Source organism: Paroedura picta, chromosome 2 (assembly GCF_049243985.1).
Source record: "Paroedura picta isolate Pp20150507F chromosome 2, Ppicta_v3.0, whole genome shotgun sequence".
NCBI classification, from domain to species: domain Eukaryota; kingdom Metazoa; phylum Chordata; class Lepidosauria; order Squamata; family Gekkonidae; genus Paroedura; species Paroedura picta.
Window position 1 is genome coordinate 65,848,375 of NC_135370.1, and position 25,866 is coordinate 65,874,240.

At 42.5% G+C, this 25,866-nt stretch overlaps 1 protein-coding gene across 30 annotated transcripts in view; it reads left to right on the forward strand.

Moving 5' to 3' along the window:
• CLASP1 (cytoplasmic linker associated protein 1) overlaps window positions 1–25,866 on the forward strand; it is a 260,988-nt gene that overhangs the window by 12,675 nt on the left and 222,447 nt on the right. For 11 of the 30 annotated variants that reach the window (XM_077320503.1, XM_077320501.1, XM_077320507.1 and 8 more), the window contains exon 1: window positions 5,011–5,247. The exons of 1 other annotated variant lie outside the window; for it this stretch is intronic. The gene's annotated coding sequence lies outside the window, so the exon portion shown is untranslated. Of the gene's footprint in view, window positions 1–5,009; window positions 5,248–5,603; window positions 5,802–25,866 lie in introns of those variants that run through there. 18 more of the 30 variants (XM_077320524.1, XM_077320513.1, XM_077320523.1 and 15 more) reach the window with 4 other exon arrangements.

Sequence of the window (25,866 nt, forward strand, 5' to 3'; positions counted from 1 at the left end):
AAGCTTGAGAAAAATCACTTCAGTTCCTATGTCTCTCCAGCCATTTAGTTGTTCACCATTTACAGTTTCAGGCTGTAAATATTTATTTAGATCTTCTTGCACTTTCCAGACTCATAGAACCCATGCTGGTTGGTCTGTCTGTCTGCGCCCCAAAATACAAACAGTTACTGGTAAGAGCTGGCCAAAGCCCATAGCCCATGTGGGATACACCCGTACCTCTTCACCCCAACCTCAGCCTGCAAGCCTCTCAAATAATGTAGGTTATTCCTGTGCATTCTGCAGTATAACAGAGATTTTTAAATTTATGGTCTTCGTGTGTGAACAAATATATTTTTTCATTTGGAGACTCTAAAGAATTGTTGATGGAATCTGAGGATCATCAAGGGGGGGGGGCAGAACTGTGACAGAAGTTCCATGATGCAAGGTATGCGTTTTGTATCATCACTACCTTTCCAGTCTACAAAGTTTGGTTATCTATAGAGTTTGGTTAACAGAGCATTTCTTTGGCATTTTTTTCACCTATTCTAACATTCTACCATTCTTTCTTACAAATGGTACAGAGATTTTAAAAAACTGTATTTGGTATTAATAAATCATAAACTATGAATAAATGAATAAAGAGAAAAACCCCCAATTCCTAGCTTCACCAATCTACTCATATTTACCTGTTCAGGTGGGGATATTACTTCTCAGCCACCTCACTTCCTTTACCACAAAATGACATGCAAACTTTTGTCCTCCACATTGATAACTTGAGAATAAACCCATTTTGGCATTCTGTAGCCAGAATTCTGATTCCTTTATAAAAACATCCTGTTGAATATTTCTGTTTTGCCCATTCTGTGGTCTGACAGACGTATAGGAATTTTCCTGACCACCTCTGGCAGCTCTTCTCCAAGTTATGAACCAGTGGCCATTCTATGCATTAGGTGACCCCGCCCCCCATTGGTGACCAATGATGAAATTCCTCAAGTAATAGGATTCCTGACTAGGCTCTCCAGCTCTGGGGTTGGAAATACCTGGATACTTTGGGGGTGGAGCTGGGAGTGGGCAGGATTTGGGGTAGGGAGGGAGGGACCTCAGTGGAGTATGACACTATTAAATCCACCCTCCAAAGCAGCCATTTTCCCCAGGGGAACTGATCTCTTTAGTCTGGAGATGCTCTGTAATTCTGGAGGAACCCCAGTTCCCACCTGGGGGACTAGAATTTAGAACAGTTCTCATGCATATTGAGCGACAGGCAAGATACTCCTGTATGAGTCTCTGGTAGTTCTTATTTTTGACTTTGGTTTATTTGGGGGGGGGGGTAGAGCATTAAATATTCATGTTATACTTTTTGCCTCTCACGGTTTATATTTTTTATATCGCGGACTGACAACCACATGACAGCTCCCCCCGCCCCCTATAGCAGAAGCCTAAATGCTCTGCTTAAAATGTACCACGGCTCTTCCCCCTGATTTTAGAAAGAGATATTTTGAGAGAGAGAGTGAGTGATTTTTAATACCTGGAGGACAGTCAGACACCGAGCACGAGCAAACCACAGCAAGCCCACCCGCCGTTTGTCGTCCCCCCCCCCCTCCTCCCTCCCTCCCTCCCTCCCTCCCGCCCGCCCGCCCGCCCGCGCAGCTATTGTCGGCGGTTTCCTCCTCGAGCCAGCTTAGCACAGTTGCAGCAGGCACTGGGCGCATACGTCACTACAGAAAAAGAATAGACGACACATGCGCAGTGGGAGCGGTGAGCTCATCGTCTCGGCTGGGCTTCAAGACCTCGCCGCTGCCATCTTCTCTCCGGGCTCTGCAGAGACGCTATTTTGGTCTCAGCCAGTCTTTGATTAGATTTCTTCCACCGAGGAGGGCACGCAGTCCTTGGAGTGGACTCGTGATTTCTCTTCGTGCTGCGTGTTGTACAAGTGTTTTTTCTCGGGTGGCATGTGCCCATCGAAGGGCATCGCTTCATCAAGCGACTTCCTGTGAGACACTATTGAACTCCCGCGAAGTGTGTGTGTGTTTGTGTGTAAGGAGGGACGTTCAAGTGGATAGCCGTCTCTGAGCTTCCAATACCTGAAGAGATTTTTTTTTTGGGGGGGGGAGTTATTGGGTGTTGCCTTTCCTACTGCAGAGGCTTGTGGGGAGATAAAATGTGAAGAGTGCTGTGGAAGTGAACTTGCACAGGAAAGCTCATACCTTGAATAAAACTTTGTTGGTCTTACAGGTGCCACTGGATTCAAACTTTGTCTAGCTGCACTTATACTTTTGTGATGTAATTTTTCAAATAGCATTCTTGAGTTTTTGTGTGCTCAAATTGAGATTTTTCTAATTAACTGGCAATCAGTATTATGTAAAAATCAATATTATTTTAAATTATCCAATGATCAATGGAGAACAGTCTAGTGAATCCCATCCTGACTAAATACAGTGGTGCTGAATGGATATTCAGTCCCTTTCTCTGCATTAAGAGCGTGAGTGAAATTTGTGGCTCAAGAACAACTGCAGATTATAAAAAACAGTTCAAAATAGTCAAATCAATATATCACTGAAACTTACATCAAGAAAAATACCAGCATTCTATAGCGTGATCAGAAGTTGGTACAGAATGCTGCAGCTTGGTTACAGTGGAAAACACGTCATCCCAGTTCTGCAGATCCTTCACTGGTTTCCATTCAGTTACTGGGTTCAATTCAAGGTTCTGTTGTCACTTACAAAGCTCTTAATGGATCTTGGGTCCACATACCTGTAGGACTGTTTGTCCTGCTATGTCCTATTGTGACAGCATTGTCCACATGAGCAAAATCTTCTATAGGTGTCCCTCTGCAAATAGGTAAGATCAGCAACTATTCATTTATGTACATTCTCTGTGGTGGCTTGCAGGAGGTCAGAAAAGCACATATACTTATATCATTCTGATGAGTGTCAAAAGGAAAAGGCATTTTAAACAATGGATTAGAACTGTAGTAGGATGGAACAGCCCAGGTATCTTCTATTAGGAATAGGTTTACAGTCTATTACAAAGTTTTTAGTATGTCTCACCGTCCTCTTACTGCATTGCCTTTGACCTTTGGCACCTGCTTTCTGTATAGTCATTTTCTGTCATCCCATTTAATTAATTAATTTGTATTTATATACCACCCTCCCCTGTGGCTCAGGGCGGTTTACAGAAAACAGCAAATTACAGAAAACATTACATGAGTAATAGTACAAAGAAGTTTGATAACTGAATCAACAATTATAACTTCATTGGTTATAGTGTTCAGTGGTGATTTTGAGCGCAATCCCATTTGCATTGTTGTCTAATTCTCTAGCATTGTTAATTGGAGATCTCCATTATCTGCTTGTTTATGTTCTGTAATTAGTCTTTGAGTTTCAGTTTAAAAGGTAGATTATAAATGGAGTAAATCATTTAAAAAATTGAAAATGCAAGATATTTGAACTCGAATTACTATTAATTGAACAATACATTGAACAGGTATGCTTCAGAGAAAGAGCAAGTTTGGTTATCAAGTCACAATCAACAAGCTACAAAAAAAATCACTACCTATATCTGCCTTGGGGTCTTTGTATAGATTGCTTGTGTGATCTGACGTGGCCTGGAGGAAATTATCCAGATCTGTATTTGTAGCAGCATGTTCCAGTTTGCTATATTTGACTAAATCTCATTCATATAGCATCTTTTTCATGTGTTTGGCAAGCTACTGAAATATAGACAAATGTTGAAATTTCGCAGGGCCTGCAAAAGGGAGCTCCTCCACCAGGCATTTGCTTGAGACTGACCAAACCCAACAACATCCATGCCCTGAACCCGTCTGACCTCTCTGGGGGCTTATTTATTGATTATTAGTTATTGTTGATTAAGATTCAGAACCACTGTTGATGATGTTATTTTTGACTATGTTATTTTATTTATTTATTAATTTATCATACTTATATACCGCCCTCCCCGGAGGCTCAGGTCATTCATTATACGTTAGGTCATTCCATGTATCTCCCCAGCGACATTATATGTAAACTGCCCTCAGACATATGGAAGGGCGGTATAAAAATCTAATAAAATAAATAAATAGTACTCTTCAATGGCTTGTGTATTTGTGGAATCCAAGAATGGGATGAATGGTTTTATTTCTTCAGTTTCTTGGGGACAGACATGTTCATGAGACCTGTGAATAAAAATCAGAGTTTTACCTCAAAAGAATGTGTGATCTACAACTAATTGCTTTACATTATTTCCTTAATCAATTGTTTCTTAAATAGTTACTTCTGACCTGTACAACTTCTTGCCTTTTGTTTCCCCAGAATGGATTACTTGCTCAATTACTTCCTAAATTAAATTCTATGCTTCCAAAGTCATTTGTGTCCATAAATGAATAATTTCCTAAATTAATTATGCCCTAGTCCTTTAATTACTTCATAATTGATTAATTCCTAAACATTTCCCTCAATTCATTGATTTCCTTAATTATTTCCTAAATTGTCTATATGCTTCACTAATCAATAACTACTTTAATCACGTCGTACCTGATTTTTTTTTGCTGGACCCATAAAAAACCACAATAACAGTTAAGCTCGACTACTGTAACAAATTGACAAAAGTTGCTAGGAAACAGTGACGTGCCAGGAAGACGTCGTAGCTAACGTTAGCAGAGCGGCACAATAATTGGCCGCTCTACACCGGGAAGTTTATGATTGGAAGAAAGATGGCTCCGGGAACTTTTCAAAGTAGCCGAAATCACATGTGAACTAAGACTCGTCCTAGTTGACGATTTCAAGGATATCGTCTATGGCCGGACGCTGGGTTTAAATCTCATATTTCTCCAGGCAACTGGTTTTATTTTTGTAAACGAGTAAGCGCCGGCGCTTTCTTGTAAACGGGAGGCGCGCGCGTTCCCTATGTTGGACGGCCAAGGGATGCACGCGCAATTGACGCTATGCGGGGCGCATGCTCATTCTGGGCGCCCGAGCGGTAGTGTACTGCGCTTGCGCATTACCGGTTCTCCCCATGTAGAGCGAGCGCTACATGCGCGTGCGCGGTAGAGGCTCCATTCTTACCAAGCCCAAGCTGCAGCTTTATCAGCAACACTAGGGTGGAGGAGCGCATCAGCCATGCATTGCAGCAGCGGCAGAACTAACAAGGGCAGCGGCGGCAGCAGGAAGAAATAGGCGCATCAGTTGCCCCCGCTCGCCTGAATGCCTCTTTTAGGACGAGCAGGAGTGCAGATTCCTTTGCGCCCGCCCCCAGTATTCAGACCGCTGCCAGGTATTCGCACCCCCTCCTCGCGCTGTCATGTTCGATGGGCTTTCCGCACGGGGAGGGGGAAGCAGGGGAGAGGATGCCTGGCTGAGCGGGGGGAAGGGAGCATGCTTGGGGGCGATCCGCTAGCTTCGGAGCTGTGCGGACGCCTCCCGGTCTGGAGGACAAGGGGATCCAGTTTGGGCGCAAGGATTGGCTGGGGTGGGTCGGGCAAGGGGTTTCCTTCTGGATCTGGGCTCCCCGCCCCCCCCGCCTCCCCCATTCTTTGAAGGTTGCTTGTTGATCCCCCTCCCTCCCCCATGCACGGTAGGGTCCGCTCTCGCCGCGCTAGCACAATGAGTGAACGTGGTTGGGAAACTCTTCAGGAAAGTGATCTGCCCGAGGGAATTCTCCTGCCCTCGTCCCCATCGTCTTGCTCAGTGACATGATTTATAGTCGAACAAAGCCAATGCATAAAGCTAGTGCAGCCTGGGAGAATGGGCTGGGTTTCTTACCAAGGCTTCTGTGGATTTGTTGCGCGTGTTCAACATCTAAGCCGAGACCGAGAAAAGAAATCTCAGGTAGATGCAGCTTTTGTTTCAACTCTGCCTCTCGCTATTGTGTTTAAACGTGAACATAGCTGCTGTACAAAAGTGCATACGTTGATTATCTCAGCTTAATTTTCATTAACTGACAAGGGGAAATAGATACGATTCAGTTTTCTTCTCAGATTCGTTGGCTTCTTTGCTGTGCCTTTATGGGTGATCTGTGTGTGCCTGTAGACAACATGTGAATAAATAAGGTGATGCAGTAATCTGGATAATGATATCTGTTTGTAAATCAAGTATATACTTTGGGCTTAAAGTCAGACCGGGGAATTTCATCTTCAGAACTAAGGCATTTTTAATGCTGTCCTTATTGATGGGACTGAAATGCAGCAGGACATTTTGTTAAAGCTCTTGAGTGGTGAAAAGGTTGTTGGAGTCTTCTCTTGTCTTCTATTGGATTTGTGCTGTTTCAGTTGGAAATGGATAGCATGGACCTCCAGACTATTGTTTTCGATACCATTTGCTATGCATTTATTATAACAATTCCAGCTATCATGCTGTAGAATGCTTCTGTTAAAATTAAAAAAATGAAGTACATGCATTAATAATACAACTCCACCCATAAGGTTCATAATTCTATATGTTTAGCCAATCCTCTTATCTCTCCTGTTCCTCTCAACATATGCAACATTCCTCTCAACATAAGCATATGTTTATCCTCAGTTAGTTGCACATAAGGAGTCATTGATTTGGCATTATGTATTTGATATTTTGCATAGGTATTTGATATTTTGTATATATGTGGTTTGAATGTTGGGATTCTGTAGAAAGGTCATAATTGTGGGTTATTCTAGCATGGGTTTTATCATACACAATGGTGCAGAATGTTTAGATGATGTTAGTTGACTCCCTTCTGTTTCTGTCTAGCACAATAACTTTAGCTTTTGGTAAAAATGAAATTTGGTGCTATGAATAAATAGGGCCGCTGACATAATTGGGGAAGAATGATCCAACTCTTTTTTTGTAAATGTTTTCAAGTTTCTAAGAGACCCAGTTATTTCCTGAAGTGCCACTCCAGCGACAAAGATTAAAATAAAGATTATCTTCCTATATTGCCTTTCCATTTTACAGTAATAAATTATTTTTCCAGTGAGCTATGAATTCTTAGAAAGGCCTCTTTCTAGCGAATGCCCCCCCATCCCCAAAGGAACATGATTTTCTGACTGCTAGGCTGGACTCCTCTCCCACAGCTAATTCTTCCTCTTCCTCCTGTACATGTGGACTGCACAACACACTCGTCACTGTGTTGGGATGTGCAGAACTGTCTTCCAGTTCAGACTGTTTGCAGCCCAGGGGAGTTCCAAAACCCTATTGTTTGTGGTGCACAGGGGTCATCGATAGGGCTTGGCTTCTGTGGTGTGTTGCTCCTCCTCAAGCAGGGGTGGCCAAACTGTGGTTCTCCCAATGTCAATGGACTACAATTACCATGAGCTCCCACCAGCATGGCACATTGGCAGGGGATCATGGTAACTGCAGTTCATGGATATTGGGAGAGCCATAGTTTGGCCAACCTTGTTCTAAAGACATGCGCAAGTCCAGATGGTGCCAGTTCTCCTATCCTGGCCACTCAGCTAACACTGAATAGCTCATCTGCTGCTGAGATTCCCTCAGCCAGGTTACTGGGGATGTGAAAGTTTTCTGTGCTAGAGCTTTCTGTTGTTGAGCTCAAAAGGAAGAGAGATAAAGTGTTTGTTTGTGTGTGTATGAGAGAGTGGGAGTTGTGATGAAAGAAATAACTATGTAAAGAAGGATGGACAATATGGACAGTTTTGCTTTATTTCAGCCAGGTCTTTGTTTATTATTAAACTTTTATTATGCCAGTGCTCCTAGACCTGCTACCCTCCCCCCAGTGGCTTACAACATTGCTTAAAATAATGAAAACCAGTACAGTACTAAAAGGCCCCTCTGAGATGCAGCTAAGTTTTACCTGTTAAACTGTTTGTTTGACAACAGGATGTGAAAGATCTGGCCCCTCCTCCAGAAAGCATTGACATCTGGTGCCCTGTCCCTCATATCTGCCTGGACACATATGACATCTGGAACAAAAATTTGGAGGGTGGGTTAATTTCTTAGTGTTTGTGTAGTTGACACTCGGTAATTAGAACTTGAGGAATGACAACAAACCCCCTCCTCTTCAGGTACTCAAAGAAAATTTTGGTTCTAGCTTCAGTCATTGCAGTTCACCGTGAAGACTTTATTTTCCGTTTGGTTTCAGGAAGAACACATCTTCCTTCTTGGCATCGTTCATTACATTGCTTCCAGTCGTCACTTGTAGACAGCCTAGGCAAGCCGCTCTTCCAGCTAGCTAAATCAGTGGTCTGCAACATCATGGGCCTGACAAAGCTGCTCTTGTTTTGGAAGCCTAAGCTGCTAGTATGCATCTTTCAGAGAGCAAGGGTGCCTCACTTTCTGTTTGCATGCCCAGTCAGAGAAGTAGCTGGATGAGACAAGGTCTTGCAGTGGTGGAGTATGCCTCATGGATCCGACTCTTGGCTTATTTTTAATGGCTTTTATAGTCTGCTTCCTTCTCTAATACTCAACATGGATTATGCAGTGTAAATCAATGCAGCCAGGAGGCTGGGATTTCCAATAAACAATGTAATAGGATTGGTGGTGGGAAATGGCACGCCACATCTGATTTATGGAGGGCCTGTAGGATTAGGATGTGGAAATTAAAACCAAGAAAATATCTTGAACAAGACTGAACTAAAACAATATCAATATTAACATGGCCTGTTACATGATTTAGAAATTACATTACAGGGTAATACTTACAGTAACAGGTAGTATATACTACACCCATTAGTACTGCCTGTATTCTCTTTCCTTTTATTAATGCATTTGTCCTAAATCAGTCTGTGATAATAATTCCTTTCATTAAAAAATAATCCCTCCTGAGATTCAGATTCTCATTGTTTGGACAATGGCCGGAGAGCCGGAGGCTTCTTGATCTCATCAGTCAGGCTGTTCCATAAGGTGAAACAGAAGGAATGCTCATGGACAGACAGTTATTTATCTTGCTCATTTGGAGGCCATGATCAGATGGGCGTAGCTGCTGTGACAAAGCAAAGGGGGAGAGGCAGTCCCACAGATATGAAGGTTCAGGGCCACAAAGTCCATTGCATGAGATAGCCAGTATTGAATGAGGCAATTATTGAGCCTGGTAATTTATGGGCAGCCAGTGGAGTGACTGCAGAATGGAGCTATTATTCATTCCCTGCTTAGCTCTTGATAATGAGCTATGGCATTCTGTGCCAACTGAAGTCTCTGAGTTGACTTTGAGGGAGACCTGTGTAGAGTACATTACAGTAATTTAGTTTCTGTGTTACGGGGGCCTGGATCATGGTGGCCAGATCAGCTGAGTCAAGGTAGGGGGCATCTTCTGGGCTGAAGTTGATGGAAAACATTTTTTTCAAGTCTAAAATTAATGCTGGACCCAGTATAACCTCAAAGTATAATCCAGTATAATCTCAAAGCTCTTGACCAAGTCAACAAGGGTCAGCTGACTCCATTGAAGGTGGGAAGCACAATGCCCTTCAAGATTTCTGCCTATCCAACCAGCATTTCATCTGCCTTTTTGGGATTTAGGTTCACTTTGTTAGTCATTTAACTGCCCTGTACAGGTAGGGGCTGTACCTCTGCCTCATCGCCAGGAGATTTGGGCAAGAAGACAGATATAAAGCTGGGTGTTGTCAGCATACTGATGGCAGCCAACCCCCCCCCCCCAATGTGCATGATTTACTATTATTTATTTGTAGGTTTAGATTTTTACCTCATAATCCCCCTGAGGGCTCAAGGTGGATTTACATAGAGGTTTAATAGAATGGTGGCTAGGACTGCACCCTATGGAAGCCCACAGGATAAGTCCCACACTGATGGCCAGAGGTCTCCAATGGCAACCCTTTGAGGCCAGTCTGTGAGGAATTATTTAAACCAGTCCAAAGTACTTCTCCTGATATCTTTGTCTTCAAATACCTCAAAAAGATGGCTTGGTCCACTGTGTCAAGAGGCTGCAGATAAGACCAGTAGGCTCAACAAAGAAGCATGGTGGAGCTCATCAACTGAAGCCACTAAGGCTGTCTCTGTCCTATAGTGTAATTTGAAGTGAGACTGAAGGGTCCAGATGAGATATCTCCGAATGCTTGGCTAGTATTTCCTATACCAGACTTTCTCACCCAGGGTTCTGCGAAACCCTGGAGTTTCATGACATTTCTGGAAGGGTCTTCCAAATGTGTGGGAGTTAATTAATTTGTATATATTTTTAAACTTGTTAAACATTTATCAGGTGATATGACCATATATGGTCATGTCAACACACCTTCCCCATGGCCAATGATCGGCCTGGAGAGGACTGGGAGGGCCCCCCAGGTGGGTGTGTACTTAGCTATGCTTCCCAACCTTCTGAATGATCACACTACTTCTGGACTTTCTTGAAGCCTGAAGAATATTTCAGGAGTTTTCTTAACAGTAAAAAAGTTGAGAAAGGTTGCCCTATACCAAGTTCCCTTTGCATTCTGATTGAAATTGTAACCTTGAACCTGGTGAGGCTATAACACTGTCACAGTCCACTGGGTCCTAGTGCTGATTAGGCTGAAAACCACTGAGCTGAGTGAAGCTTCACTCTCTGAGAATTATTCCTGGGAAAGGACTTAATCGGTTGTGAAGGAAGAGGCAGATGTTGATAGAGTTAGTACAGAAAGCTGTACTGACATTAGGTCTTGCCAGTTAGTGGTAGATGAAGTGGAATTTGAAAGACAGAACTAGGATCCTGGGTTCTTCCTTTTGGCCTCAGTCTTGTCTCTGATCTTGCTTTCATAATTCAGCCTCTGTGATGGTGTGTCAGCCCAGCAGTTTGCATATGTGAGGTGACAGGCATATGTGTGAGAGACTAGAATAAATTTGAATCTTGACTGCATGATATTTCTCCAACTTTTTAAATATCTGACTTGATAGCTGACACATTTCTGTTTGGGATAAACTGTTCCCCTGAGTACAGTGTGCTTTCTCACTCTGCTCGCCAGTAGAGTGTGAAGAGTTCGGGGGTGTTTTGTTGTGACACATGCCGTCCCCCCTCCATACACTTTGCTAATTGATCCAGTTTAGCTTTGCCTTTGGTAGTCTTCTTCTTGAACCCCCCTCTCCTTTTCTGCCAGTGCTGATAGGCATACATTGGAAGGGATGCAAAATGTTAACCCTTTTTGGCACCGCCTGGCAAGGTGGTCAGGGTTGCTAAGCAGTGACGAACTGGAGTCACTCATCTGCAGTCTTAAATATGCATCTTTGATCTCTCTTGGAGTGCCTTGTTCAATCTGAAATGCAGTCATTATGGAAAAGCAGTTCCTTGGCTTTGGAAAGGAGCTGGCTCACGCAGCAGGTTGCCAAGTGGCTTTCTGCAGGGCAAAATTCATCAGGTGCTTTGGATATAGGTTTGGCATCATATTCTGGTTGGATATTGCCTGATTTTCCTTCTCCCCCTGCTCCTCTCTGTGTCATGATGATTTCATGTTTGCTGCATTTCCCCACCATGGTGATGTGAAGTGGCCAGGGAAGTACATATTTGAGAGTCAGGACTCTGCCAAGGGGAAAAAATGCTAGTTTCTGTAGCAGGCAGCCAGCGTTTGATCCATCATCTCCTCTCCCCCTTGGCAGAATCTTTCTCCCCTACCCTCCAAATCACTCCCTCACATACTCTCCTCCAGAGTAGTTATAAAGGTTGTATAAAGTGGGGGAGTTTTTAGTGCCTGCTAGTTTGAACACATCCCTATGAATGGTATTACAGAATCAGACCACTGTTCCCTCAAGTTCAAGATTGGCTCTTCTGATGGTTAGCAGTGTTCTAAGGCTGAGGTAGAAGGCTTTCCTGTCACCTGATCCTTTTAACTGGTGCTTCTGGAACCTGCTTGCAAAAGACGTCCTCTCCCACTAAACCCTGCTTGTGCACTCAAGGACCTCCCCTAGGGGTGAGGACATTGTTAGCAGGGCCAGCCCTTGTTGACTTTAGGATGAACTTTCCAGATTTGAGCATGCATACAAAAGGTGGTGCGTGTGTGTGTGTAGCTTTCGTCCTGTCTTGGATCAGATAGGTGCTCAGTTGTCAGGAAGGAATGTATGTGAATCAGGTCTTCCTGGAGAGAAAGAACTTGATTGCTATCATATATACATATCCCCCTTAAGGTTGATACTCCTAACTATCTTTGCTCAGAAATAAGTCACATTGATTTCAGTGGGAAGCATCAGAGAGCCTCAAAGCATTATTTCAGGCTGGCCTCTCTTTGTAATACCTCCAGATTCTTATCCTTTCTGTTGCTTGTGCTCAAGTATAAACATATCTCCTACAGGTGCACAACTCTGATTCTATGAAAGTTTATGCTGGAATATAAGTGTTAGTCCTTAAGGTGGCACTTACTTCAGTTTAATTTTGTTGTCATCAACTTATGTGGCCTCCTTCTGCAATGGTACATCTCTCTGTATTCAGTCACACTTGTTGGCTCGCCTTGGGCTCGCCGCGGCACTGATAAAGCTGTTCTGACTAAGCAGTGATATCAGGGCTCTCTCAGCCTCACCCACCCCACAGGGTGTCTGTTGTGGTTAGAGGAATGGGAAGGCGACTGTAAGCCGCTTTGAGCCTCCTTCGAGTAGGGAAAAGCGGCATATAAGAACCAACTCTTCTTCTTCTTGTTCTTCTTCTTGTTCTTGTTCTCCTCCTCCTCCTCCTCCTCCTCCTCCTCCTCCTCCTCCTCCTCAGGAAGGATTCATCTCAAGTATTGTTGGCTCACATATTTCTATCCTTTGCCCTCCAAATTAAAAAAGAAGCTTTTTCCTGGGATTTCTGTGCACCTTTATTATGGGTGATGGGGGAAAAAGGATTGTGATCTTGCAGAAGTGATGCAGGGATAGTAATAGCAATTACTTCAGGTTGATTAACCATAAAATAAAGTGGGAGCTTGTCAGTAAAGGTTGTCAAACACTCCCCCCCCTGAAGTGCATTGTATGGGCTTTTAAATTGTGTTCTTTTGTACACAGCTTAATTTTATGGTGGTGTTTTGTTTATAGTAGGGAGAGAAGTGTGTGTGTGGGGGGGGTGAGGGTTTTGTTACTGGATTGTCAGGGCAGGGGTAGCCGACATAGTCAGGGTAATTTTCTAATAGAACTGGTAGTCTTAATTTGATGTGTTGTAAGGGTGTGTTGAACTATCTAAGGAGTTAGAACTTTTGCCCTTAATTCATTGAGGCTCTTGCACGTGTGTTTGTGTTCCTAGGAGTAGGCTGTGGAATGCTGAAAGGAGGTTATCAGTGTAATCTTATGGAGTTATTCCAGTTTAAACCAAACAAAACCAGTGAGTTTAGAGTGGAATAACTCTGCAGGGGATTGCACTGTTGATATGGCCCTGAAAACCAGCTGCTGGGTAGGGTAACTTTAGTGTACATGGCTTTGTTCTATGCAATAGCTGTTGATGGTAAACTATGTATTATTCAGGTCAGATGCTTTAAAAGTTTCTTGCAAGTTGAGTATTCTTGCCTGAACAAAATGCGGATTTGAGTTGGATAATTTGAATTATGTTAACCTCCGTAACAGCAAAATGCTTCGTTGCACGAAGACTACCTTATTGTAATATTGAGCTGATGTAATTTAAAAATGGGAGAAAAGCGTAGGAGAATATTGGTTGTTTCATGAACTGATGGTGTACAGTATACTTTTAAAAAACACCACCTCAGGGTATTGGTGTGACACCACCTGGGGTTGCCAGCCTTGGTGGGGAGGGGGGGTTGGAGATCTGACGCTATTACGGCTAATCTCCAGATGACAGAGATCTATTCCCCTGCAGAAAATACTTGCTTTGGAGAGTGGGCTGTGGCAGTGTAGCCTTCTGAGGTCTGTCCCTTCCTCAAACCCTGCCCTCCTAGGCTCTACCCCTCATATCATCAGGTATTTCCTAACTCACAGCTGGCAGCTCTGCAGCCCCTCCCCCATGCCAAAATACCTTGAGCTGGCTTTGTTTTGTGATGATCCTTGTATCCCATTTCCTGCTGCTGAAATGTAATTATCTCAGCACTGTATAAAGTGACCATATTGAGGAAACAACTGGCACTCTTGCTCTTAAATTGCTGTTGGCTACGTAAGTGGCAAACACGTTTTCATTCACTGCATCTGTATGACTTGTCTGGTAGTGGAGACAAAGGGGATCAACTGCCGGTTTTCATATTTTCAGTGGCAGTGTTCCATATCCCCCCCTCCCCATCTCTTTCTTCCAGCCACCATCAGGATCCTTGGTGGCCATATCACTGACCTTTGTAGTCAGCTAAGCCAGGGGTAGTCAACCTGTGGTCCTCCAGATGTCCATGGACTACAATTCCCATGAGCCCCTGCCAGCAACTGCTGGAAGGGGCTCATGGGAATTGTAGTCCATGGACATCTGGAGGACCACAGGTTGACTACCCCTGAGCTAAGCCATCTGCAGCCGTCCTTTCAGATAGGGATAGGAGCCTTAATGCCCTTGCTTGATACGTCTTACTTTCTCCTACTTCTTTTGGCTTCAAATAAATACCCTGGTGAAGCGTTTTAGAGAACTCTCAAGCTTGCTTGAACTCCGTTAACTGTTCTCAAGAATGAAAAAAAAAAGAAATGTGCCTTTTTGTTTTTGGATCGTTCCGTAAAAGACACATTAGCATTTTGCCACCCATGTTTTTTTTTTAAATATGTGTTTTAGATGTGGGACAATCCTTTCAAAAATATAATTGCCTCAAAAGTTAGTAGCCATGGGAATGTAGTTCATATTAGGCTTGTGCTCAATATTTTATGTTTTGGGATTATCAGACTGGCATCTCTTCTCAGACTAGCAATTTTTACAACATACTCATGCAATATTTATAGCAGTATTTGCAGACCCAATAGATCCATTTACATTTACCAGGAGAGGTGGGTAATGAGCAGCATTTCCACAAGGAGAAGGGGGGGAGATGAAGGAAATTACCTGCTGTTCATGGTGTGTGTGTGTGTGTGTGAGAGAGAGAGAGATAGTAAACTCTAGCCAGTAACTCAGTTTGGTTTGCAGCACAAACAGTTGTGTTGTGGCTTCTTAATGGCTAACAAACTATTGTGATGGAGTAGAGGATTTAAATAGTAGTGATAGTAGAAGAAGAATTGGTTTTTATACCCTGCTTTTCACTACCCAAGGAATCTCAAAGTGGTTTACAATCCCTTCTTTTCCCCACAACAGACTCCCTGTGAGGTAGGTGAGGCTGACAGAGAACAGCTCAGAGGACTGTGACTAGCCCTATATCACCTAGCTGGCTGCATGTGATGCAGCAGGGAATCAAATCTGGCTCTTGATATTAGAATCTGTTGCTCTTAATCACTAAACCAAGCTGACCATTTTTAAAGTCCATCTCTTGACCAGAAGAGAAAAAAAGTTGTGAGAATCCAATTTTTGCATAAGACCTATGTGAAAAAATTAAGGCTCCTACTCTTGTCACCAATTCTGTTAATCTATAAGGTGCTCATGGACTCCTTCTCTATTGGATCTGAATAAGTGAGCAGTGACTCACAAAAGTTCCCTCCACCATCTTAACTCCATCTTTGATGAGCCTTGCTGTGGCCGCAGAGGAGAGTAAGCAAGCCAGAGCTGCTCTTGACCATCCCGCCTGCCTGTCTTTTGCCTTCTTCCAGCCTGGAGCCCTCTTGGCTGAGCATGTCCCTGTCCAGGAGCTCCAACTCACTTCTGTTGAGGATGGATCCAGCTGCCAGACCAGCTGCTTCCCTCTCTGGCCTCCAGTGGCCCCCTGTGTTGGCCTACCTACCTTTTGCATTTAGCAGTGAGCCAGAGGGGTGTCATTCCCAGCTTGGGGGCATATGCAGAAGGGGAAGGGTGCTTCCTACCCCTCCCTTTCTCCTTCCCTCCCATCTCACTGATGTTGCTGCTGTCAAAGGTACAGCTGGTGTCAAAGGGTCGCCCCAAAAGAACAGAAGATGAGCTGGATCCTAAGCACTGGAGCCTTGCACCCTGTAGGAGATTGCCAGGTCCTTCTAGGCAGCCTAGGGGACCCAGGTAGGCCCTGCTCCAGGGCTTTCACACTGTGGTGCTCCCTTGTCAATCTGGGCAGTAAAAAAGGGAAGAGCCAGCCAGAGGAGTGGTTGTCAGCCTGGCTTCCTGCAAGAGTGTTCTTGACCCAAGTCTGGCTAGCAGCCCAAAGCACTCCTGGTCTTGCTGAGGCCTTTCTTGATCTGCCCGCGGGGGTTTCTTGCTGCTCAGCTCATGGGAAAGGTTAAGGCGGCTGATCAGTGGGTATTTCCTTTTCTGGTGAGGCTGCAGAGAGGTTTATGTGAGGTAGGCAGCAGGCCAGGCCTCACTCGCTAGCCTCTCCGTCCTTGAGCCACCCGCCACCGCTCCCCTCACCCGCCACTACAGCCGGTGTCCCCAGCTCTTCAAGGGAGGCAGCAGGAGGGCAGTGAACCAGGCCTCGATTTCTTTGTCAGCTTCATCGCTCTGTCCCGCCCAGCAAATGGCCTCCATCTTCTCTAGGCTGCCCGCGGAGCCCTCTTGTCCCTCACTCTTTCCCTTCCCCCAGCTGACCTTCCTTCCCATCAGAATGCCACCACTTCTCCCTGCCTCCCTCAAGAACACCATTTCACTTCCAAATGAACTTTCATTGCATTTTCTACCACATGTTTTCACATACAAAATTCTTGCCTTATTCCTCTAATTTTTATCACTACAACCCTAGAAAATCATTTTGGGTGAGTGAGTGACTTGACTCACCATGACCTTCATGGTCAAATGGTTATTGAAATCTGGATCTCTGTATTTTAACTTATTTATATACTGCCTTCCCTTGCAACTCAGGGCTGTTTACATAGAACACAGGGATAAGTGCATTGTAATTCAATAACTTCAAGTAGAACACAATAGTAACAGTAGTTTCAGTAACTAGTGATAACAATTCCAATTATATTTCCACTAATGATGACAACATTAACCTGTTAACTATGATCCTGTAGGTTGTTTGGTTCAGGATTCAGTTAATGGGGAAGAGTTTCTAGGGGCTCAATACAATCGACCTCAAAATGGCAGAGGAGCGCCATTTTGCAAGCCCTGTGGAACTGCGGGAGGCAGGTTTTAGGTCTAAGACCAACTTCATTGTTTTAGCATATATTCCGGTATAAAAGACCAAATAAGTACAACATGAATGTACTACTACTATTTATTTCAATACATGTGCACATACAGAACTTGAAAACATCATGTCATGCACAAATCCAAAACATTTAGACACATGGATCAGACAAGAAACAAGAAAACCCAATGCGTCTTCTTCAGTGGTCTAATATTTAAATGCACTCATGTAATGTAATAATGGGGACCATAAGGTGGCAAACAGTATGGAGAGGCTCCCACAAAGTGCCACCCTTATTGAAGCCCTCTCTCAGCCTGAGTGTATTCTCATGTGTCTCATATTCCTTATGGCTTGTAATCCATCTGTGTACTGGATATTGGTATACAGAGATTGCACATCCATGGAGGCTAAAGTAATATTCTCTGGAAGGTTATTCAAAGATTGTATTTTTCCTAAGAAAATCTGTGGTGTCACATAACTAGGAGCATTTTCATCTCATCTTCCTCCCTGCTTTAACTGGTGTTTTTTCCTCTGCCTCTTTTTCCTTTGGAGGGTAGATTCTCACTTTCTGGATCAGCCTGAGGGAGGAATATCTAGCATTACTAGGACACTTACACTAAGAATTATGTGATTTGCTTGTTGTTGCTGTTTTTTTACTTAGTGGTTTGAGTTTTATATGCCATCTTGTTATTTGCAGTTAAGCAATTTCCAGAATTTTGTGTTACCGTATGTTGCTTTTTTGGTTTGTCTATTGTTTTCCTGCTTTTCCTTTTATTGATCTTACAAGATTCAACAAAGATTAAAACAAGTAGTTTATCTTTCCCTGTCTGCCATTCCAAGCTGCTCTCACATGTGTGCTCATTTCAAGCCCAGACAAAACATCTCCTGACACAGAAATCTAGGAGTGCATGTGTGAACAGAGTATGTACTGTGAGCATTTCTGGTAACATTCATAATATTCTTTCTCATCCTGATTTTTCAAGAAAAATAACAGAGGAATAGCTCATTTTGAGTAAGGGAAAACTATTCACACTTGTTAGCAGACTGTTTTATGTATGTAGAAAATATTTAACTGGAAGCTAACTGTCTTGTAGACATAAAGTTCTTAAGGCAGCCTGCTAGAATACAACACTGAAAATCAAATTACTAATATCTATTAAAGCCAGTGACATTTACAACAATAAATGTTTTTAAAATCCCACAAATACACCATGTGATAATTAACATTTCAAGCAAATAGAAATTATCGGATTTGAAAGGAAGATGTCTCCCTATTTTAAAACAAACAAAACAGAACACTAAATGCCCAAGTAAATTTGAAATGGCATATTATACCCAAATCTTTCAAGGTGGGTAGTGGCAAGGAAGGAATTCAGCAGCAAGGTGCCACTACAGGAAAGATCTTTATTGCATGTATCTCAGCTGAATGGAGATTTAGGCATATCTAAGTCCATTTCATTCATTTTTACATGTGATCAAGCTGCCATTATATTTAGAATATGGCAGTAAGTCTGGAAATTACCTGTTATTGGGAAATAAGTTCAGTCTAAAATAATGAGACTTACTTCCAAGAACATGGATTTTGGATTAGGGTGCAAACTTCATCCCTACTTTGTAATTTATTTAAATAGGGATTGAACCTAAAGGAAAGATTTAATGCAAAAAGACTCTTTAAAGTTTTATGCATACCCTATAATAGCCGATCAAAATAACCACATCCCATACACTAACCAATAATATGCTTGCAGATGCTGGAAACAAAAGGAAGACATCGAGTAATCAAAAGATAGAGCTTTTAGACTCAGATCTGTTGTCTATAGTTATATAAATGGGTTAGTGACAGATTTTATTTTATTATTTTCCTGGGCTCCAAGATCACTGCAGATGGGGACTGCAGCAAGGAAATTAAAAGATGCTTGCTCCTGGGGAGGAAAGCTATGGCAAATCTAGACAGCATCCTAAAAACAGAGACATCACCCTGCCAACAAAAGTGCGTTTAGTCAAGGCTATGGTCTTCCCAGTTGCAATGTATGGCTGCGAAAGTTGGACCATAAGGAAGGCCGAGCGTCAAAGAATTGAGGCTTTTGAACTCTGGTGCTGGAGAAGACTCTTGCGAGTCCCTTGGACTGCAAGGTGAACAAACCGGTCAGTCCTAGAGGAGATCAGACCTGCCTGCTCCTTAGAAGGCCAGATCCTGTAGATGAAACTCAAATACTTTGGCCACCTCATGAGAAGGAAGGACTCCCTGGAGAAGAGCCTAATGCTGTGAGCGATCGAGGGCAAAAGAAGAAGGGGACGACAGAGAATGAGGTGGCTGGATGGAGTCATTGAAACAGTAGGTGCAAACTTAAATGGACTCCGGGGAATGGTAGAGGTCAGGAAGGCCTGGAGGATCATTGTCCATGGGGTTGCGAGGGTCGGACATGACTTCGCACCTAACAACAACATATAAATGGGTAGAAGAAGTTACCTGCTCAAGAGGTAACTTTAGTCTCTTAAAAATTATATTTGCGTGGGTCTGTCTGTGTCCTGTTTGTGTATCGTAGCAAAAGACAGGGCCCAGGAGGGAGCCTTTCTCTTCTGTTCAGTGTTCCAGTCAGGTTCTCATGTTTCATCTATCACACTGGTATCTAAGGGTCTGCTTGGTTGCCTAGCAGCTTTATGGTGTTTGGGATGGGATATTGTCTCGTCTGTCGGACTAATACGTGAACAGCCCGCAAAGTCATCTTTTAGATCCCTTAAATTTACTGTTTACAATGCAGTCATTACCTAGTAGAATTATCAGAAGATTATCTGGAAATTTGCTACTTCCCATAGTTTAAAGTGGAGTTTTAGAGACTTTGACAAAGGTTTAGAGGCCTCAGAATTTGTCACAGCCTTTAGACTTGTGCAGCCATACCCATACCCAGTTTTAGTTTTCTGAATTATAACTGGTCAGCCTGTTTGGTACTTGGGAAAATGAGAAGCAGCTTACTGGGGCAATGCTGGAACACCTTTAAGTCTCAGGAAAATAATGTTGTGATAGATGTGTCAGAAGGTCAAAGGTGTATCTTTATGACTGTTTCAATCACAGTAAATCTGTGGGAGTAAATACTACTTTGAAGCTAGATTCTTGCTTTACTGAGCTCACATTAGGATATTATTACTGTTACAGTGTAGCTTAATACTACAGTGTACTTGTTTGGCATGTGACATTGTATATTTAGATATTTAGACCCTACTTTTCTCCCCAGTGGATTACAGCACCGTTCTCTTATCTATTGGGACAACAACTCTGTGAAGTAATTCAGGCTGACAATAGTTGGCCCAGGTTTCTCCACTGACCTTCTGTGACACCGTGGAGATTTGAACCAGGGTCTTTGGATCCTAGTCTGGCATTCAAACCACTTTACTATGCTGAGAGAAAGAAATGGCAACTAGCAGTGCTGTCTGAGTTCTGAGTGTGAAGTATCTTATATTCTTAGCCCCCCCCCAGGTCCATGGTAATCCAATTTAGGTCAAATGTGATTAGTGTATTAATATATATCCAGCCCTTGCTTATATCTTGGCTCTGTGGGCTCTGTATCTTCAGTGACTGATTGACTGGATGTCATAGTTAAGTTGGCAGAGCCAGGCTGATGGCAGTGGATGTATGATAAGCATCACGTCACTCAAAGGTGACTTCACTTGTATTTTTATGCCTGGAAATCCAGTTAAATCCTGAAAAATCCTGAATTTATGCTGGGTGTGTCATCATAGAGTTAATGATTATCTCTCTAGTATGGCATTAGTTTACCTTCCTTTATTTGAAACATTCAATAGATTTGAATGTTGTTTTCTGATTCTTCCTGTGTATTTTCTGTCTGCTTCTTCCAGTCCCCTTCTTCTGGGATATCTTCTGTCTGCATACAAATGGGGGTTATTTTCAAAAACAGCAGCATGGCAGTACCTGCTTATGTCTGGCTACAGTGTCTAATTTCAACCAACCTCTTTGTGTAGAAACCATCCTCCCTCAGCTGCTGGTGAGAACTATTTGTTGAAGTCGCTCTTTGAGGCTGTGCTGACATTGTACTGCTTTAGAACAAATGCCATCCAAGAGATGATTGTGCTGTTGTGCAGAGTGTCTGTGTAACCCTAACCTGGAAAGCAGATGACCCTGAGTGTAAAACCTTCTCCCTAAAAATAAAAGCATAAGCAGCTTTAATTACTCTATATAACTGTAACTTATGTGTGCATTTAACACAGCCTCTTCTTTTTCTTGACAAAGAGCTGGGGGGGGGGGGTTGTACCCTTATCTTCACTACCCAAGAGAGTCTCAAAGCGGCCTTCCCTTTGTCTCCCCACAACAGATAAACAAGGCGTGAACAATATGCCAGTGCTGATAGGGGTGGTCTAGAAATTTACTAATAAATAAATGAAGAAGTGGGTGGGGAATTCCTTCAACAGGATTGCTAAGGAATAATTGGGAGAACTCATCTTTATTTTCACATCACAAATTGGATCCCTCCCCAGATCTGGAGGACCTGTAAAATTCAGCTGTTCCTCCAGGCCTATTTATTTATTTATTTATTTATTTATTTAGATTTATATACCACCCTCCCCGAAGGCTCAGGGCGGTTTACATTAAAACTAGTCAACGATACATGAAACAGTCTTCGTTAAAACATACAGTAATTAATAACAGTGGTTGTAACCATATAACAGAATAATGTAACAGTATAACAATATAATAAAATAATATAACGATGGAACGGTGCAATACCACAACAGGTCCAGAGCGCTCTGGTGGAGTTCTGGGAGGAAGGGGGGGAGAGGGGGGAGGGGGAGGAGCGGGGGGGGGAGGGGGGGCCCTTCATTCGCTGTTGGTCTCAACCAAATGCCTGGCAGTTGAAGTCTGGTTGAAGTCTGGTTAAAACTCCTTGGGAGGCCAGCCTCCCTTCCTGAAAACCTATCCACAGGTAGAAAACCCCCCTCCAAGCTCTGTTCAATCCTTATAGGGTTAAATCATAAGAGCAGGCAGTTTTTATTGTTAATAATTGTGTTTAACTTTGTTATCAACCACCCTGAGCCAAACAGGAAAGAGTGATATACAACAATAATATTTATACGTAATCTTTTAAAATATTATTTTTAGATGTGCATCAGAATGGGTAGATCTCGTGTTAAATTTATTGTGTTTCCACTGATTGTTCAGTTCAATTAAAAAAGTGCAGAACATCTTACGTGCAAATGCAGCGCTTGTATTCCACATATATCAGTATGATTACTGGATAACTACAGAAGTCGATGCACATCTTTGTAATTCCCTGCTTTAAATATAAGTCCTCTTTCTGTTCACCTTTTTCAGTGGTCATAATGCAAAGCTTTAAAACATTCCTGTTCCAACCAGTATTTTTTCACTCTGTATTGTTTGACCCATTTCTTTGTCCTCATTCATACTGCAGGTACTTAAATGGCAGATGCGCCTTGCAGATTTCCTAAACTGATGTTGCTCAGAAATCTTTAACTAGTGCAGATCTGATATAAGTAAATGTTACAGATGGGGCCACTATGAGGAGCCCCTGTAAGGGATTTTTCTTCCCCTATATGACTCACCTTTTACATGTCATATGCATGTTACATTGCTAAAAGTTGTGTGCCACACAAATATCATTAAAAGAGTGAAAATCTGGAGTTTGAAATACTGTATTAAATATTCCAAGAATTAACATAGCTATATATGGTGGCAAGATTAGGGGAAATTAAAAATGCCTATAGAAAATAACAATAAAATAATTGTGTTGGATTGGAATGCTGTGTCATCCTGCTGTGATCTTTAGAAAGCCACAAATCTGTTTTGGTGAATAAACTTATAGAAGATAGAAGAAGCTTCCCCTGAAACTGCTGACATATGAAGAAAAAGATGTAGAAGCAGCAATCAAGATATTCATGCACTTCTGGATTCCCCTGAGGTTCTGTTTTATTCAGGTCTTTTTTGGTTGTTTTAGTGCCTGAGTGCAGCATGTCTGCATAATTAAAGAAAATCACTTCTTGCTAAAAATGTGCAACATAGCATATATTTATTAAAAAGTTAGTGCTTTGCTGGGTCACAAGAGGCTATTTGAAATTTAGGTCTATTTAAAATGTTCACATAGAAGCAAATTCTGTGTTTTAAAAGGACTTCTAAACAGTGAGTTTCTTGCCTTTTTCAGCAGTTAAAAATGCTGCAATGAAATATCCATTTTTGATAAGTTAGGATGTGTGGTTTGGACAGCAGTAAAAAAAAACACCAAAAGTTGTACAATAGACTTTCACTATTGTGTTCATTTTCATGCCCATTCCTCGTTGTGATTGTGTGCCTGCCCTGAGAACTTATGATGATTCAGGAAGGAGTATGGTGTACGGATCAGTTATCATAGGCCTTCTCAACCAGTGTTTCATGAAACCCTGGGGTTTCTTGATGGCTCTAGAAGGGTTTCCTGAATGTATGTATGTATGTATGTATGTACATACGTATGTACGTAGTTATATAATGCCCCCAAATGGCCAATGATGGGCCTGGAGGCGGTGGGAAGGGGAGGGGCCCAGGGTGGTGTGTACACAACTGTGCTTCCCAGCCATATTCTGCACGATGGTGCCACTTCTGAGGTTTCTTGAAGCCTGAAAAATGTTTCAGGGGGTTCTCAAAGGTAAAAAAGTTGAGAAAGACTGATCACTTTTACTTTTGGATTTTATTGGAATAAAACACCTCCAGCCTGGATAGTTTTAAATTTTTGATGGAATAATTTAATAGGTGTGACGTGATTAGCTGTACTGTGCTATCCCTTTTTGGAAAATGTTATTCCTTCTCCAAAGCATGATTCTTGAGAAGTGCTTAAGCAAAGCTTGATATATGCCTGGTTAGAAAAACCCCTTTCATTTGATATCCCTATATCATAAAGGGAGGGACAGTCAGTCATGGAGCACCTGCTTGGCATGTAGAAAGTCCCAAGTTCAGTTGCTGGTGGTGCCAGTTAAAAGGGTCAGTTAGTAGTAAGCTCTCCTTGAGAGCCCAGAGAGTCACTGCCAGTCTGAATTGACAGTGCTGAACCTGGATGGGCCAGTTTTCTGATTCAGTATAAAGCAGCATGAAATATCAAAGCAATGATCTCTTCAATATGTATAATTCTCAGCATGGTCCCATCTGTGGAGACTGTGGCTGTGAACAGACAAGTCAGGTTTTTTTCCCTCTATAGTTATGCTTCTTCTGCTGTTCTTTGCTTGTTAATAGAAACCAGAAAATATAACATGCTAGAAACCTTTTATAGTCGTAAAGTCATTGTTCCTTCTTCAGCTCTGCATCTTGAACTGTTTGATGTGAGCTATCGTCTTTGAACTCCTGGTCTTTCTCCTGCTAGTGGTGATGAAGATTCCCAAGAGGATTTGTTAAATAAATACTATATACATGATATTTCTACATCCTCAACTGCTTACCATTGCCTTCAAAACCAGATTAGCCTGATTAGACGCTGCCTGAAGAGTGTGTTTGCATATGCTTCAAAGGGACACTGCTTTTAGTTCTGCCGTTCTCCAAGTAATAAAATTTACAGAAACCACAGAGTTTTTATAGTGTTCTGTTAGTAACAGCTGTAGCTGCCTAAATGCCTTTGTACTTAAGGCTTTTGCAAATGTAATTCTGATTTCTGCCTTATATGGGTTGTTATGGAGTCGATCCCAAGTGAAGTATCAGTTCCTTGTTGCTTTCCAGGATTGGAAACAACCTGGGTAAAGAGTCTTTATCAGGGGCAGAGTTTATTATGCACGCCTCGTATTTTACTGTAGGGGGGAGATCCCTTTCTCTTCTCTTCCTTCCAGTACTTGCCACTTACCAATTTTGGGGTAGTGAGAGGTTATCAGGGATGGTGAGAGTGAGTCACCAGATGGAAACTGTTAACTCTGAAGGTGTGGCTTTGTTTGGGGCATCATAAGCATGTGAATAGGGCAGGCATCAATTTGAAGGTGGTAATCCATGCTGTGCAGACTGCACAAGTAGAGGAAGAAGAAGAAGACTTGGTTCTTATATGCTGCTTTTCTCTACCTGAAGGAGTCTCAAAGCAGCTTGCATTCGCCTTCCCTTTCCTCTCCCACAACAGACACCCTGTGAGTTACGTAAGGCTGAGAGAGCCCTGATATCACTGCTCGGTCAGAACAGCTTTATCAGAGCCGTGGCGAGCTCAAAGTCACCCAGCTGGCTGCATGTGGGGGAGCAGGGAATCAAACCCAGCTCGCCAGATTAGAAGTCCGCACTCCTAACCACTACAGCAAGCTGGCTCTCAAACACATAGTTGCCCCATGTGAATGTACCGTTAAGTTATAGCAGAAGTATGAATAATGCCATAATTAAAAGCAGCAGAGACCTTAGACTAAAGTTTCTGAAAGAATGAAGAACAAAATAATTTCTGTTGTATTTTACTTTAATGTAGTATCTTAATCACCAGAATAAATCATGGGGTCACTAGATTGTGAGAGAGTAACTGCGAGGTCAAATTCAGTGCCTCCTTAGCTTACTGAATGCAACAACTGGACGGTTAATTCACTTTGCAACTATTACGATAGTGCGCTTAATTTAAATCTAGGCATGCAGAAAGAGTCATGATAATTGGATCCAAGATTCCTGTGTAAGAATCTGATAAAATCCATTGGGTGGCCAGTTTCTACTCTGGCACTCACTATTCTTGCTGGCAAATGTACTTTTGGGTCAGTTTATGTGTAGCAATTGAAGAGCATAAACCAACTTACTTTCAGATTACTTGGTGTGTATTGTTCTATTGGCTTCCTGTTGTACCTCCCTATTGAAAAGAGTTGGTGCTGTTTCTCAGCTGTATGAAAAGCAATTTAAGTAAAATAAATTAACTGTATGGGAACAAATTGAAATGGTCAATACATTACATAATGTTGCCAAAGTCAGTGGTAAGAAGGAAAGAATATAG